This window comes from Xenopus laevis, chromosome 6L (assembly GCF_017654675.1).
Source record: "Xenopus laevis strain J_2021 chromosome 6L, Xenopus_laevis_v10.1, whole genome shotgun sequence".
In the NCBI taxonomy this organism is placed as follows: Eukaryota; Metazoa; Chordata; class Amphibia; order Anura; family Pipidae; genus Xenopus; species Xenopus laevis.
Window position 1 is genome coordinate 23,308,363 of NC_054381.1, and position 11,513 is coordinate 23,319,875.

Genomic DNA, 11,513 nt, shown 5'->3' on the forward strand with positions numbered 1-11,513 from the left:
ATGGCTCACCCTCCCTAATACAGGCTGCCAGCAGCAAGGCCTCCTTTCTTAAAAATAGCACAATTATTTATCCACCCTGATGCCTCCTATGGCTAATGACTTCCTCCTTGCCATTTCCCAGATTAAACTAGAGCAAGCCCTTTGCCCATTTAGAGATCTATGGAGGTTACAAAACCACTTGAACTTGCTGATTAAATCAACATCTTGTTTGAATCACTCAGGAACGACTAAATCTGTTTTAGGCACGAATCGACTAAGAAAATATATCCAAGGTGAAAAAGTCATTCTAATTTTGATAGCAGGATTGACTTTTAGAAATGAAAGCACAGCAATATTTAAAGTAGACGAGTATTTCTACCTATATAGAATATATAGAATTACTCGGCTGCTTGTTAACCCTATGTAGATAGCCATCCTTCAGAAGCTTCTTTTCCAAGTACAGTTGTATATTTGGGCCTCCAAGATTTGAAACTGGAAAATAAGCACCTGTTTGAGGCCATTGCAAACAATATGAAAGGCAACATGTCGCCCACATGAGGATCATGTTGTATAGTCAACATCATGGGTGACGGATATCATCATGGCTTCTGTGCTTCTCTAGAATCGAGGGGGTTAGTGTTGAATGAATCACTTCACAGCAGGAATGTGGTGGGGATTTTCTTGCTCATAATTTTTTTTTTAAAATCAGTGGGTCCCTAGAGGTGGCTAGGCTCCTTTGCATCTGTCGCAATAGATCATCTTCTGCAATTTAATTATTGATAATTTCCAATTTCCAGTTTGGAAGGCACAGCAGTTTTTGGCCTTAATGTTTCTCAGAATAAATCCCAAAAACAGTAGTTGACAACTAGTGATGAGCGAATCTATCCCACTTTGCTTTGCCGAAAAATTAGCAAGACTCTGAAAAAATTTGCAAAACACATTGAACGACTTTTTTGTCTAAATGCATTAACGTCAATGGGCATTGCAAAATTGATGGGAAATTTTGATTGTAATTAGACGATAGACCCTGAGAATTTAAGGCTGCTGAATAAAACCTATAGCTGCAGGGCCATAGGCTGGACATGAAGAAGCCCAAACAGAATCTGGTTTTCATTTAGGGTTTATATCACTTGGTATCCAATGAGTTAAGTACTAGAGAGACATGTTTGGAAAATAAATATTCTAAACACTTGGAAAGGGAAGGCATAAACCATTTATTTCACAGTATAAAGCATGGAACCCCCCAAACACTATTATGTTTCCTCATGTGCACATAATCCCATGGAATAAAGCCAGTCTTTGGTCCTGACCTGCACTTCCCCCCATTAACAATGAACTGATGACCTCATGTGTTTATAAACCAAGAGAGCTTATGAATAAGGTTAGAATTTTTAACCTCACACAGTAAATGAAAACAAATTATGAAAATTGGACTCTCACCAATTTCCTCCCATCCAGTTCATGTGACTAATACTTTGTATGCACGTCCTGCGTTACGAGAAGCCCTTTATTACACTTGGGGGAACCTGCTGAGTTAGCTGACCCAGCAGGAAAGCAGCTAAAGGGCGAGGAACATTTTAAAAATAGAGCAATAAATAAAATAGTCTTTACTTCAATATCTTGTTTTATGTTCAGAAAACATATCACTATAATTTATTCTGCTAAACCAGTCGTATTTATGGCATTTTGTGTTTATTCCTATGACATGATTGTTCTGACAGGTTAACTGCTAGTCCTAATTTAACAGTACTCCCTGTAAACTATCAATAAAAATGTGGAATATATACTCATCATTATAAGGATAAAAAAAAAATACATTTTATAATGGGAATACCTTTTCTCTGTAATGATAAAACAGTTATTTGTACTTGATCCCAACAAAGATATAATTAATCCAGGTTTATTTAAATTACTTAAATTATTTTGTTAGTAGACAATGTATGGAGATCCAAATTACAAAAAGACCCCTTATCCAGAAAAGCAAAGTCCTGAGCATTCTGGATAACAAATCCCATACCTGTATATATTCATAGATCTCTGCAAAAAATGGTTGGCCATCCTACTATAAATAGAATATATATATACACACACATAAATAAATATGGAAAAAAATGTTTCAAAATATAAGGAATGCCACTTATAAATCTAGAAATCAGAGCAGGTTTAATTTAAAGGAGCTTCAGTCAAAAAAACACATGTCTATGCTCCTATAGTAAATTGTTATGATAGTCAAAATATTATGTATACTTAGAGAGGTTGTTCACCGTTATGTTATCTTTTAGTATGATGTATAGGGTGATGTTCTAAAGCTGGCCATAGACTCCCATAACTTTGAAATTCGAATAAAAAAAGACCAACTGAAATTTATTAAAAAATTCAACTTTTTTTTTACTGTGGGTGAATAGGCCATATTCATTCGAATCGAAGTAACATCAATTTTAAAAAAAAAAACTTTTAATTTTCAAATGCCACCAATTGACTACAAATATGTTCTAGGAAGTCCCCTATAGGCTAAAACAGCAATTCGGCAGGTATATTTAAACCACCATGTGGATTTGCTAATAGCAGGCATTGCTCTATTAGTCACAAGAGCAGAAATTAACCTCTTCACTAGTCGGGATGAAAACAAAGGAAAGTGCTAACTGAAAAAAAAATTACTTTTCCTGGCCTGCTAGAAACATATAAATGGGGTCTTGCTAAATACAGAAATATTCCCTGGATGTTGGCTGCTCTATATACGGACAGGCTCTGGACTGGTGACCAAGGCTCCAGCCCCTGTTGCTTTTAAAAAGGACAACAAAAAGAAGGGATTTTATATTTATTTCCTCAGACTGCTAAATCTATCAGCAGGCTTGCACATGAACTTATCCTGGTAATGCTTTAATGCAGGATACAAGGCCAATGTACATAAGCAGTGAGCGTAGGGACCCACAAGCTGCTGGAATGGTTGGATGCCCTCCACCCTTTATTATAACAAATTTAGAATGGATATCATGTCAGATTACTGTGATTGGCTAACTGGTTGGCAGTTTCACTGGTTATGTACTGGCATCACTCCCTAAAACAACGCAGGGCAGAAATATTTTTCTTTGGATTCAAAGGGTCCACACTTGGGTACAAAATGCCGCTGATATATTTAGTAGCTACATTATTATTGCATTGTGTAAGGACTGAAAAATATTCTACTGCTTATGCCTGGGTTTTCCAACCAGCTGCCTATCAGCTGGGAGCCATGGCAAATACTGAAATGTCAAGAAAGATCCACAGACCAGTGCAATTTTTTTTTCAAAAAGTAGCAACGGGCCAGGGAAAAGTGGGTCAACTTTAAGTTAATTTCTACCATGTTATACAATGGCAAAATCTAAGCAACTATTCAATTGGTCTTCATTTTTTTAGCTTGTGAACTATTTGCTGTCTTCTTCTGACTATTTTCAGCTTTCAAATGGAGGGGGGGGTCACTGACCCCAGCTTAAAAACAATTGTGAGCAGTTCACTAATAGCTGGAACATAGGAAACTGTATGGCAACAGATGTCGCCACTGATTAAGCAGCCTTTTAAAATCATTTTTAATGATTCAAGAAGTTGTGCCCTTACTGTGTTTTATTCCTGAGCAGACAAGGTAGAATTATTACAATGGTCTGACCCAGGGTCACATGACATAAGGCCTTATATTCTTCCCATTCCTGCATATAAGCATTTACTAAGGCTTTAACATGAATTTTTTTCACTGTGTATAATGTACCTCTTTGCCAGTTTTCCTATACAGCTGCTCAAAAAAATACACTTTAAATACATGCAGTTTATTATGCCCTCTATTCATTTAAATAGTTAGACAATAAAAATAAATGTCCGATTGGTTGCTATAAGTTACTCAATGGACTGGTGCAGTTTAGCATCTCTGTTAGTAATTGAACCCCAGTAAATACAAGGGTACCATGGGGATAGGGGTTGCCATATTTTTTTGTCTCAGCAAAGACATTCACTGTAGAAGAGTACAGGTATAGGACCTGTTATCCAGAAAGCTCAGGATAAGGGATCTTTATTTTTTTTTGTAGTTACCTTCTCGTAATTCTGATCTTTCTGGATAGGAGTTCCGCATAACTGAGTAAATTAATTTCAAGCATTTATGGTTGTTCAATGGCTGCTTATGCATCCAGTAAGGTGAGCAAAATGGCGTCCCCCAGCCAAATGTATAAGGAATTAAAAGACTAATGATGAGCGAAAATTTTCATCAAGTATGGAATTGTGGCAAAATTCTGCCTTTCGCCACTGGAAAATATTCTTTTCAAAGCTGACGACCAAATACCCATAGACCGCCAATGTATTTTTCATAAAAAAAAACAGCCATAAACGGATTGCAACAAAAAAGCTATAGAGGAAAGTCATGTCAAAATAAAAACACAGACTCCTATGAAAAAGTCACAGCCAGAAAAAGTTGCAGCATAAAGTCATCATTTTGAGTATTTCCCTTCATGTCCAAACAAGAAAAAGGCAGCACTCAATTAGTCAAAATGTGAAAAAAGTGTATTAAAAATTACAAAAAAATGCAACGAGTCACCTGTTCGTAACAATGTTTCCATCAGCAACGTTTCGGGCATGCATTGTTCCCTTTCTCAAGTGTTTCCATATCACAGGTATAAGCCACACATTTAAAACACTCAAACGAGAAATCACATTGGGGTTACTCAGTAACGGACGAAGTAGCATTATTAACCCTTCCTATGTCTCCTTTAGTATGAGTCAAATCCCTGGCGCAAACATATCAGAGGTAAATGCTTAGTTATAGAAAAAGATATTGTTTGTAAGTAATCTCTGTTCAGACCATTGGGTATTTAGTTTGTGTCTCCACCACACCTCTCTCTGCTTCAGCTTTTGCTCTCTATCACCTCCATATTTGAGTGGTGGAATCCCTTCCAATACAATAAATTTCAATTGGTCTGAGTTGTGACCCATATCGATAAAATGTTCTGAAACCAGCAATCTGTCATTCCCCAGATTAATTGAATATTTGAGCTGTGACATACGAGACTTGACCATCTGGGTTGTCTCTCCAATATAGATGTAGCCACATGGACACGTTAGTGCATAAATTACATATTCGGATGTACATGTAAAATGTCCCTGCAATTGGACTTTATATCCTGTTCCTGGGTGTATAAATTATGCCAGACATTGTTTGGCATGGTATATATATATATATATCTACCTGGTTCTGGGATACTAAAGGCATCTGTGTGAAAATATCTTTCATTAGCCTTCCCAAATATAAAAATTACCCTCTGCCTATCTGCTACCTTGGTTCTCAGGTAATGAGGGCCTAGCAACCAGAAAGCAGTTAAAATGCCAAGCTTGACAGTTGCATATAATAATTTAAAACCCACAAAAGTGCTGGGGAAGGTCCCCATAGGCTAACATTGCACCTCGGTAGGTTTAAAGTGGGGAAGTATAAAGTCAAAGTATTTTTTAAAGAGACAGTACTTCGATTATCGAATAGTCAAACGATTTTTACTTCGAATCGTTCGAATCATTCGATACGATCAAATTCGATCGAATTTGACCAATTCGATGGTCGAAGTACCCAAAAAAATACTTTGAAATGCAAATATTTTTCCATTCGAATTATTCACTCGAGATTAGTAAATCTGCCCCTAAATGTTAATATATTGTCATTGTATGTTATGATGGATAAACATATTGGTATACAACACAAAAACTTTTCATTTTAACGAAAGCAGCTTTTAAAAAACCAATATAAATACATACATATTCTGTATACAAAAAAAATAAAAACCTATTTATCAAAATTATTAAGAATCAAGTTTTTTTTTTTATAATTTCCTTTTAAAATGAGTGAACTCCCTGGGGCTTTGAGGTAGTTTATCAGTGACATAAATCTCTGTTTTTCCGTCATGATCATTTTAGGTATTTTCATAAAGGTGCTCAGCAGGAAAACACTGTGCGTAGTTGGCTTTCCCACACTCGACAAACATGTTACTGCTCCGAGCAGAATTCCCCAGTAGTGAGTGGGAGCGGTCGGACCATCAAAGAAGAAGCCAACTCACCTATGTATAAATAGTATCTTCCTTGCGCTGTCACCATTGCTTTTCCTTATGACCAATGATTTATTTACTGCAGGATATACAGGGAGCTAAAAAGAAGCATACTGTATATCTGTTATACAAAATGGAGTTTTTAACACTTTTGTAATTTGTTTAGTAATTAGGAGGAGAAATATACACCAGAACATTGCAGTTCACTATGAAAATATATCACTTTAAAAATAACTTTTTCATTAAATATGTTGCCCCACATGGGGCCCATCACCATTTTAAAGGAGAACTAAACCCTAAAAATAAATATGGCTAAAAATACCATATTCTATATACTGAATTTATTGCACAAGCCTAAAGTTTCAGCTTGTCAATAGCAGCAATGATCCAGGTCTTCAAACTTGTCACGGGGGGTCACCATCTTGGAAAGTGTCTGTGACACTCACATGCTCAGTGGGCTCTGAGCAGCTGTTGATTATTAAATTCTGATGCTAATTGCACTGATTTCTGTGCTGCCATGTAGTAATTATCTGTATTAATTACTAATCAGCCTTATAATACACAAAAGCCATGAATATCCTGTAAATTATATCCTTATAAACGGTGAGTTCTGATGTCATCAGTTATAAACGGTGAGTTCTGATGTCATTTCTGTCACATGACTCACTGAAACTTGTGTATTATAATAAATAAAGTACCCCCAGTTGTAAAATATGAGGATATTAGAAGTTACCTCGGAGTTCCACGACCTGTATAAAAACACTCGGCCTTCGGCCTCGTGTTTTTATATGGTCATGAAACTCCTCGGTAACTTATAATATCCTTATATTTTACAAGAGGGGGTACTTTATTCACTATATATTGTGACATTTCTATGTGTACTGTATATTGTGAGTGGGTCCCTAAGCTCAGTAAGTGACAGCAGCACAGAGCATGTGCAGTGAATCAGCAGAAAAGAAGATGGGGAGCTACTGGGGCATCTTTGGAGACACAGATCTTTACTGCTAAAGGGCTTTGGTTGCCTTGGGCTGGTACAGAAGCACAAAACATAATGTACAACATTTCTAGCTACTTCTTTAGTTAGGCTTTAGTTCCACTTTAAGCGATAAAAAGTCAAGAAAAGCCCCTTTCACCAAGGGTGCCAAAATGTTAGGTACCCCTTCTGGATAGCATTTTGTTGCTGATACACAAATCTAAATCTGACAAAGGGACAAAGGGGAAAGTAAGGTAGGATGATAAAGCAAATTAAACTTTCCTTGGGCCGATGCAATTCTATACACTGGGGGGGGGTGTATAGCCTTTTGGCACCCACCCCCAGTGGATACGACTTTCCTTATTCATCTTACTGTATCACTTGCACACAAAGTAAGTGTACACATGTCTGCCAATGAAAGGGCAGAGCTGTGACCATTACTCCCACATTACTTCCTCATACTGACAGAAGCTGCACATTTTCCTGTCAGGTGATCAGTGCACACAGAGCATAACAAAATGGTGGCTCATAGGAGAAGATTTTAAAAAGGCAATATTTACACATATATATATATGTGTGTGTGTGTGGGTGTCAATAAGATTCATGAATATGTTACTTATTAAAATATCAATGAGCTGTTGGTTAAGTTTTCAGGCAGAATGTGTAGTTGTAAATTAAAACTGAAATCATAGCGCAGCACCATCATGACCCAAATGTCAGCTTTATCAAGGACAGTCCTGCTTTTCCTGCTGTCCTGGATTTTTGTTTTAATCAGTAGCATAACTAGAGCTAGGGGCTGGGTGCAGGCCGTGCAGCTAGGCAGGCAGGACCCCCAGATTCGGCGGGCCCCGAGGGGGTGCAGGCCCTGGTGCAGTCGCACCCTCCCCCCAGCACCGCCAGTAGTTCAGCCACTGGTTTTAATGTCCCGCTTCTTACAATTTGCCCTTTAACTGCTTTGGCACAATCTGCCCTCAACACATAACGAACCAACATCTTCATTCAGCTACTTCCAGCATGCTCTCTTGAAGGGGTTGTTCGCCTTTAAATTAACTTTTAGTATGAGACAAACTGCCCTTGATTTTTATGTTTTGCTATTTGTGGTATTTAGCTTTTTATTCAGCAGCTCTCTAGTTTGCAGTTTCAGCAATCTGGTTGCTAGGGTCCAAATGACCCTAGCGACCATGTATTGATTTCAATAAGTGCCTGGAATATGAATAGGAGAGGCCTGAATAGAAAGATGAGTAATAAAGATTACTAATGACAATAAAGCTGTAGCCATACAGAGCATTTGTTTTAGATGGGATTATTGACCCCCAAAAAAAGCTTTAAAAAGCTGTAAAGAATTTGGAGAAGATGGCAAATTATTCAAAAACTATAAAAAAGTAAGAAATGAAGGCCAATTGATATGTTGCTTAGAATGAGCCATTCTATAAAAGTTAACTTGCAGAGACCCACGCTGCAATTCGGGGAGATTAGTCGCCCGGTGACATCTCCTCTTCTTCAGGGAGACTAATCTCCCCTGCCTTCCCGCCAGCTAGAATCAAAATCGCAAGCAGGATGGCACTAGAGGCACTTAGTTTTTCGAAGTCGCCCCAAGTTTCCTTGTGAGGCAACTAGTCGCCTTGAAGAAGAGGAGATTCGTTGCGAGGCACATTGTTCCTTAAGCCTGGGCTAAAGCTTGATCTGCATAATAACTCCCTTACTTTTTTTTTACAAATTGATTGTATTTTAGGGTCTCCCAAGCAATTCCTTCTGAATAAATAGTAAAAGGGAAAGCTCCACAGTCTTCCTTCTGAATAAGCAGTAAAAGGGAAAGCTCCACAGTCTTTTTAGATATTTTCTCTTGGAATTTACTAAGCCCAAATGCCCCTCACCTCAGTATGTATATTAACATATAACTGAATAAGATTTTACTAAAGTACTGCATTTTTAATATTATAGTAAATACACATTTTAAGCAACTCTCAAGGGTAGAACCTCATCTGGCCTGACACCAGTACAATGTGCAGAGATCAAAAGAGAGTTCCTAGCTTTATTAGGAGTCAGGGGTCTACTAATTCTGGGGCTTTTTAATAATTAAATCATCTTAGGTCAAGGGTGATTGATGACCAGTAGCATTCCACAACTGTTGAGAGTTGCAGCTCAGAACAGCTGGAGGACCTTGAGACAAAGGGCTATTATTATATCCCTTTCTTAATTATGCCTGTTCTGCCCTTTGTGCCAGGCAGTCATATCATTATAACTACATTCAGTTTTTATAAATCTACAGTTGTTTAACTAACAATCATGTCAGCAGCCTACTGGCTGGCAAATGATCCTACAACTATCAGTTTCCCAATTAAAAAGTGCCACTATGCACCCGCAGAATAATTTATTTTAATAAAAGTTAGATGCATTCTCCATTAGGAGCCATATAAAATGGGAGCTCTAATAAAAATACGACATTGAGATTTACTGTCATACAACTCTTTAGATTGTTGCATAAAAAAGACAATTTTGTTTATTTTGTTACTTCTTAAAAATATTCAAATGGTTCGAATGTTTTCCCAAGTAAAACACCAATTATACGAAAATCCATAGAACCGAATGGAATTTAATTCCACAGAGATAATAAGATTGATGTTTGCCGACAGACATAATGCAGCAGCTTAAATATTTTGCTGTGGATAATTATAGTATAACATTACATGAAATGTTCCTTTAATGCATAATTAAACATTAGCCCTCATTGAGAATAATGCTCACTATGTTTTTCAAAGCATTTTTTTTGTTGATAGAACTGTTTAAAGGAAAGGATATTTTAAACCAGAATAAATATGTCTGTTTTGGTTCTTAAAGATAGAAAACAGCAAGTTCTAGACATGCAGTCATTTGTATCCAAGTCTTGTGGCTGCTTGTATTTAGGGTCTCAGGGCAAGAAAACAATGACCATGTATAAATGCATTATATAACAGCAGAATGGTGGCACCGTAAGTAGCACTTCTTACTCATAGTGCTGGGGTCCCTGAGAAAGATTCCAGCTTGGACCCTATCTGCTACATTCTCTCTGTTTCTCTTTGGATTTCTGCTCCTACTTTTGAAAAATATACAGGCAGGTTAATTGGCTGCTGATAAAATTGACCCAATGTGTGAATGTAATAAAGACCTTAGATTGTAAGCTCCACTGGGGTAGGGACTGATGTACCATCTTCAGTCATGGAATTACTGTGAACAAAAATCAGGCAATGGTAAAGAATGATATACAATAATCTAGAGATGCGTCGAATCCCACTATTTTGAATTTGGCCGAACCCCCCAAATCCTTTGTGAAACATTCAACCAAATACCGAATCCGAACTCTAATTTACATATGGAAATCACTGAGGGGGAGGGAAAAAGACAACGTGCATGCATAAAAATGTTTTTACTTCTTTGTTCTGTGACGAAAATCACATGATTTTAAATGGATACTGTCATGGGGAAAACATTTTTTTTTTTAAAATGAATAAGTTAATAGTGCTGCTCCAGCAGAATTCTGCACTGAAATCCATTTCTCAAAAGATCAAACAGATTTTTTTATATTCAATTTTGAAATCTGACATGGGGCTAGACATTTTGTCAATTTCCCAGCTGCCCCTGGTCATGTGACTTGTGACTGCACTTTAGGAGAGAAATGCTTTTTGGCAGGCTGCTGTTTTTTCTTTTCAATGTAACTGAATGTGTCTCAGTGGGACATGGGTTTTTACTATTGAGTGTTGTTCTTAGATGTACCAGGCAGCTGTTATCTTGTGTTAGGGAGCTGCTATCTGGTTACCTTCCCATTGTTCTTTTGTTTGGCTGCTGGGGGGAAAAAGGGAGGGGGGTTGATATCACTCCAACTTGCAATACAGCAGTAAAGAGTGATTGAGTGAAGAGTGACTTAGGGCAGCTGGGAAATTGACAATATGTCTAGCCCCATGTCAGATTTCAAAACTGAAAATAAAAAAATCTGTTTGCTCTTTTGAGAAATGGATTTCAGTGCAGAATTCTGCTGGAGCAGCACTATTAACTGATTCATTTTGAAAAAAAAAATTTTTCCCATGACAGTATCCCTTTAAGGATTAGAATTCGGTTCGGCCAGGCACAAGGATTCAGCCAAATCCGAATCCTGCTGAAAAAGGCTGAATCCTGGCCGAATACCAAACTGAATCCTGGATTCTGTGCATCCCTATAACAAAAGAAATAATTTTTAAAAATGTGGATTATTCGGATAAAATTAAGTCTATGGAAGAAGGCCTTTCTGTAATTCTGAGCTTTCTGGATAATGGGCTTCCGGATAACGTATCCCATACCTGTATATGGTATTAATTATATGACAGCGAACACAAAATAGATAATAGTGGAGTGATATGCAATCATATGAATTCATAAGAATTTTAATATAATATATACATTCATATTAATATAAATTCTGCAACAAAGCAGAACACAAATCAGACAATAATAGAGACCGATATACAAGTATGGGACTTGATATACAAGTATGAGACTTG